The sequence below is a fragment of the Apium graveolens genome, unplaced genomic scaffold (genome assembly GCF_009905375.1).
Source record: "Apium graveolens cultivar Ventura unplaced genomic scaffold, ASM990537v1 ctg3161, whole genome shotgun sequence".
NCBI lineage: Eukaryota > Viridiplantae > Streptophyta > Magnoliopsida > Apiales > Apiaceae > Apium > Apium graveolens.
This window is the reverse complement of record NW_027417967.1, coordinates 22,451-29,312: the sequence shown is the minus strand read 5'-3', so window position 1 is coordinate 29,312 and position 6,862 is coordinate 22,451. Positions and strand designations below refer to the sequence as shown.

Sequence of the window (6,862 nt, the reverse complement as noted above, 5' to 3'; positions counted from 1 at the left end):
GTTCTATATCACAATTAACATTTTTTAAACCGATATACCAAATAAATGATTTTTTCATTTAAATATACCAAAAAAGTAACGGAGCCGTTGTGAAAGTGTAAAACAACTCCGTCAACAAACCGTGTGCCCCGATACCATCCCAAAGGCCAACATGTTTAGAAACTTATGGAAACAAGCGCCTCTAGAAGGAAGACTATAAAAATGTTATGTACATTTAGTTTTCCGTGCCATAAGATGCCAAGGACTCCAAAATAGTGCCATAAGTTTTGCGTGCCATAAAAATGTTATGTTATGTATATAGTTACCGAAAGAAAATTAAACTTGACTGTTTGGAAAATTTTAAAATAAGTAATTTATGATTTAAAATTAATAAGTGGCTTAAATTATATGAATAATTATAAATTATCTAAGTATTTAGTTAATTTTACTTATAAGTCATTTTTTTTAAAACTTAAATGGACTAATATAAATAATTTTTAAATATGATTATCTTAATTCATGACTTTTAAATTAACTTAACATTTAAAAACATATATTTGAAAACTAAAATTAATAAAAAAAATGAAAAATCAAAATAAGTTGATAAAAAGTACGTCGTTACTAATATTAAATTTATCAACTTATAAGTTATAAATTGAACTTATAAATTGAGTCAACAAACAGTCCGAGTAAGTAAGTAGCTTATAAGTGACAAGACAAACGGCCCCTTAGTTTGTGCTCGGAAAAAAAGCTTTATCTGATCACAGCTAGCTGAATATTGGTCAATACAACAAAAGAAAAGAACTCCATAGTTCGCCCCTTTTGACTTAGGGGAGCTTTGATAGGGGGTGTCTAGTGCGTGTTTAACAGCAAATTAAGGGCCCGTTTGAGATATCTTAAAAAATATAACTTATAATTTGAAGTTAAAAAGTGTCATATAAGTGATATGAAAAACATAACTTATAAGTTATTTAGGTGTTTGGATAATTTTACGTAAATATTATTTATAGGTTGTAATTTGTTTGGTAAATTAAAAATTATAAGTTATAATTTTTTCAAAAATTAAAATTTTAATATAATAGTTTAATATATAAAATAAATAAGATGAAATTTGGAAAAAAGAAAATTCAAATATATTATTTAATAATTAAGTAATTTATTTATAATGTATTATAATAGACGAAATATTAAAAATTTACAGGACTTTAAAATAAATTAAAAGAAAGTCATAATTAGAAAGTAGGCAAATGTGGTAATAAGTAATAATGTATGATAACAATTCCTCCCTCCGTCCCCATCAATTCTTTACATTGGAGGACGAGGGCTCAGCACACACTTTAATGTTGTTATTAAATGTAGTTAAATATTTTTTTTAAAGATTTTTTTTTTCTAAATAAACATATAATATTCAAACTTTTATAAAAAAAATAAAATTTTAAAAATAAATTATGGAAATATACTTTATAGTTGCGTTAAAATACGTGTAAGCATGTGAAAAAAACTGTAAAGAAATGAGGGGATGGAGCTAGTATTTGTTATTGGGAAGAAAAGATTAACAAAGAAAGTATACAAAATCTGAGGAAAAAGCCGGAAGGATTAGACGTGTAAATGAAGAATGAAGAATGAGATTGTAAGTTGGACAAGCTTTCTAATTTTTCATCATATATGAGAAGAAATGGTCATTACACTAAATCTGCCAAACAGACTGCAAAAATATAAAATGGGATTTCAGCTCATTTATGATGAAATGAGACAGTGCCAAACAGGCACTAAAAACTAAAACCACACATAAGTTTTGTCTGCATGTAACTATACACAACAAACGGCATATTCCTCTAAAATTTTGATGACAACAACGAGATATTATAGAAGATAACGTAAGATAATACAAGTTTAAGGTGATGATCAGTTCTGTCTATAAGCAATATACTTAGCTAGATGGTACAATGGTGCAACCCTTGTTGATGAACCAAAATAACTAAGCTCCTCCTCCGCCTGAACCACTAGCTCCGTCGCGAATTTCTTAGCCCTTTCCATTCCCATTAGCTTCGGATACGTCGTCTTATCAGTCACTAAATCTTTCCCGGCCGTCTTCCCGAGCTCCTCCGATGATTTTGTAACATCTAAAATGTCATCTACCACTTGAAACAACAATCCGACACACCTAGCGTATTTTCGTAATTTTTCCACTTCGATAACATTTCCCCTCCTAAAATAGCTCCACAAACCACCGAAGCTTCTAAAAGCTTCGATGTTTTGTGTACGTGGATATATTCCAAGTCCTTTAGATTAACATCTTTTCCCGCGCTACATATGTCCATAATTTGACCTGCTACGAGTCCTTGTGAGCCCACCGCTGAGCCTAGTTCAGCAATGGCTCGCACCACTCGACCGGGTGTGACCTTATCGGTTGCATCCGCCACATGCTCGAAGGCTAATGAGAGTAACGCGTCGCCCGCAAGAATTGCAGTTTCTTCACCATAAACTTTGTGACTCGTAGGCTTTCCCCGTCTTAAATCGTCATTATCCATGCATGGAAGGTCGTCATGGATTAATGACATGGTGTGGATCATTTCGAGGGCACAGGCCATGGGCATCGCCCATGACTCGAGCCCTCCTACTAACTCACACGAAGCGATGCACAACACTGGCCGGACACGTTTCCCGCCAGCCAAAAGTGAATAACGCATCGCTTTGTGGATAAGTTCTGGTTTCTGCACCGGAACAGCCTCATCTAATGCTCTGTTTACCTTTTTACCCGAGATTTTCATGTACTCTTCGAACTGAAACTCAGGAGCAGGGGAAATCCGGGGCTTGACCAGGAGTTCTTCGACATTAATTGATTTTACGAGAGTCGAATTCACAGCATTTGCAGCTCGAATCTTCATCGACAAAGGTTTAGTGGAGTAGCTAGACGGGTTTTTACTAGTGTTTTTCATATGATCATAAAGAAGATTCTTCGAAAAGAGCGAGTTTTCATGGGTTGTGATGGTCTGAAGAAACGCCATAGATTTGTGTTGATGAAGATGGAGAGAACAGAATCGATTATATAAAGAGAGGATCTAGATGCTACTTTTGTTTCTTATTTCTCATTCTCAAGATTATTCGGTTTCCTATAAATTGGACTCTAGTAACATAGAAAAATGGAATTGGACTCTAGTGAATGAATAATAGACACGTATATATCGTTTAAGATTCTATGCACTTATCTATTTTTTTTAGCTAAATTTGTATTATGTACTATAGGATACGCACGGAAAATTATAATTTATATTTTGATTAATTGTTTCCCTTTTTATAAAAGTGACAGATCACTGCATTCATACCGGCTACACCAACGAAATTGATTTAAAATTATAAATTTTCGCGTTTATTACTTGTACATGAACACACAATAAAAATAATTGATTTTTTAATGTAACTGCCTCCATGATCAGATTAACTAAAGTATAGTTGGGTCTGAGGAAACAAGAAATTGCAATTAGGCTGTTAATTATTGGGTGTTAATTAGATTTAAGTATTATAGTATTTGATAAGATTACATTGTTACAACATAGAAAGGGACTTAAAATCATATTATACAGATCCTTATCCACGTAATGACGTAAACCCAGTAACCCGAATAATTAAACGAAAAATGCTAGGTTTTTAAAAAAAAATCCAAAAATTTTCTCAAATGTTGTTGTGTAATACAATAAATAACAATTTTTTTAAATATATTGATCTCGCGTGCATAAATATAAGCTCACAAATTAAAATTCGCAACATATTAACCTTGTCATTTGGTAAAATATTTGACGAAATTTTTTCAGAAATCTAAGCACTAGTCTAATTAAATTGTTACCAAGAACCTGTCAAAAAAATTGATATCAGGAAAATAAAGGCGACAAATGTAAGCAGGACAATAGTACCCGGCATATTCGTCTGATGCAGGAGATGCCGGTTAATCTACTAATTTTATACTTCCTACATTTTATTTTGTCTTTCCTCCTAATTGTCTTAATCTTGGGCCCGCCAAATTATTAGCCAAAGTTTTAAAATTAACTAACTCTATCGCCCGTGCAATGCACGGGCATGCTCTAGATTAGACGAATCGATATTATTTTAGTTATACTTTATGATAATATTTCATGTTATCCCCCTCCGAATGTTGATGGATTTATTTGTGTATATGAGTAGATTTTTATTATATTAACATTAGTGCAATAGTGTTCATCTACAATTGACGTAGAGACTAGTGACATTTCTTGTTTTCCACCGTTAAGGACGATCTATGGAAGTTTTTTAGAAATTTTAGTAATTGCCTAAACTACTGCACGATATAGTTGTTTGTTTACATAAAATTTTATTTTATAATTGCTATTTGAATTTTAGTATTCTTCAATTTTAATTTCCGACCTTAGTAATTCTTTCCCCTCTCTCGAAAAATATTAATAAATTCACATCTCTCGACATACTAGGCGCTTCTTGGCTGTATTTCATATGTAAACTTTAACAAGATTATTTATTTTAGTTAATATTATTCGTTCACGCCATGATGACGCCGTAAAATACCAATGTAAACCAACATAATTATTTATTTTATGAATTATGAAGACCATAAGTTAAAGGTTTTTTTTGCATAAATTAAGACATAGATATACATACATATATATATATACATATATATATATATGTGTGTGTGTCTATATATATATATAAAAGTCCTGAATTTAATTTTTTTTGTGTAAATATAAGAATATATATATATATATTATATATACATATATATGTGTGTGTCTATATATATATGAAAGTCCTGAATTTAATTTTTTTGTTTAAATATAGGAATATATATATATATGTATATATATTATATATACATATATATGTGTGTGTGTCTATATATATATATGAAAGTCCTGAATTTATTTTTTTGTGTAAATATAAGAATATAACACTTAAAGTATGACATGATTAAATATAAATATTTATTCAGTTAGAGGTACAAATGGTTGCGATGCACATAATCATATTTAATATATAAGTTTCTCTAGTTGATTTATTTTAAATATTTAATTCGCAAATATTTATAGTAGACTATAATGTGATAAATATGGTATATGCCAAGTCAACTGTGCGATTAAATGTGGGTGTGAAGTGGGAGATGAGGTATGTCATAATTGGGGTGTGAATCGAATGGGCGCTGTGATGTTTTTCGGGGTGGGGGGCGAAGAGAGACAAAGTATTCTTTACTCAAGTTTGACCAATTAATATAAATAAATAATTTTTATTTTAATAGTAAGATTTTGTACGATTTTCGCATATCTTTTTATCTATATATATTTTTTTTGTCATTAAGATTAACGACGAACAATAATATTTTGTAAAAATAAATTTTATTATAATTTAAATGTGCTACCACTTTTTTTTATAAATAACATGATTTTGTACTCAAGTTTCTTATGTATTAATATTGTTTATTTTTTTTATAATAATAATATTAATAATAATAATTATTATTATTACTATAATAATAATAATTATTATTATTATTAGATTTTTTAATATATATGTTTTATAGACCTGCTATTCAAATTAAATATTTTTTATTTTTAATGAAATTTAAAATTATTACAATTAATAATTATTTTTACTTTATATTTAAAATTCACTTATTTATATTATTAATTTGATAATTAGTAATTTATGTATCCTCGTCTTTAGAATTTAACTTACGTTAAAAATAAGTACAATTTTATTTTTTGTAGATAAAAAAAATTGAATCATTAACTAAAAGAGAAATTTTATTTGAATATTAGGTTTTTAATTTTCGAAACAAATAAAAAGGATAAGACATGACTGTCACATGCCAAATAGAAAAACAAACTCAGGGTAATATAATATTTTTATTGTTTTGCTTTGATAATTAAGAAACTGCTATGAAAATATAACATCTCTAACTAAATTGTTATATATATACACATGTACGTACATACATACTTATGTTTGTATGGATATATGTATGTGTTATGGATAAAAAACTAATATATATAATTGCTAAGGTACGTGAGCTCAAGGCCTTTAATGGCTCCTCTCGTGTTTCGTAGCTTAATTTTGCCTTTACGAGATGCCTACGTATCTCTGTGAATTAGAGAATCAAGCCAAAAAACGTAGTTCTGATTTGTGGGGTGAGACCCCTTATATAGATGTTGGGAGTCCTTGAATTGGACTTGGTATAGGAGACTTGGTGGGCAAGTCTCATAATTAGAATGGACTTTGGAGTCCTAGATAGTAGGAAACTGATTCCTTATCCTTTTAGGTCCCCTTGAGGCCAATCTACAAGGATTTATATCCCCACTAGGACTTATCTTAATAGTTGTTTTTCTCCCTTATTTATTAATTACGAAATTAATAAATAATCAGGGTTTTTGGGCCTTCTTTGTCCCATCAGGCCTGATCCGGTCCATCAGGCCTGATCAACATGTTAACCTTTCTGGTCTGAATGTCATATATCTTCTTATTGGGCCTTGGAGCCCAAACTGTAATACTGATTATGTAATCAGGATTTATTCATCCCAATCATTTTCCCCCCAACTTTTGAGAAACCGTATAAAATTTCGCGAAAGTTAAGTTCACTTATTCCCTTACTGGGTATCGTTTTGCGTAAAGTGTGGAGCGACCTACACGTTTACAACGATTTACTTTTATTCCCTTTATTCAGGAATTATCTTAATTTCCAGGAATTTTTCCCTTGACTCCGGGATCTTTTCTTAATTTTCTGGATTTTTTTCCCTTTAATTTCTGGAATTTATCCTTATTTTTCTGGGATTTTTTTCCAGATTTTCAGCCCTTTTTCGACCAGGATCCTAGTCGAAATTTCGACCTGGATCCTAGTCGAAAA

General features: G+C 30.3%; 1 pseudogene; it reads right to left on the bottom strand.

Moving 5' to 3' along the window:
• Positions 1-1,631: 1,631 nt before the first annotated feature.
• LOC141700984 (geranylgeranyl pyrophosphate synthase 7, chloroplastic-like) lies at positions 1,632-3,099 on the bottom strand (annotated as a pseudogene).
• Positions 3,100-6,862: the final 3,763 nt, after the last annotated feature.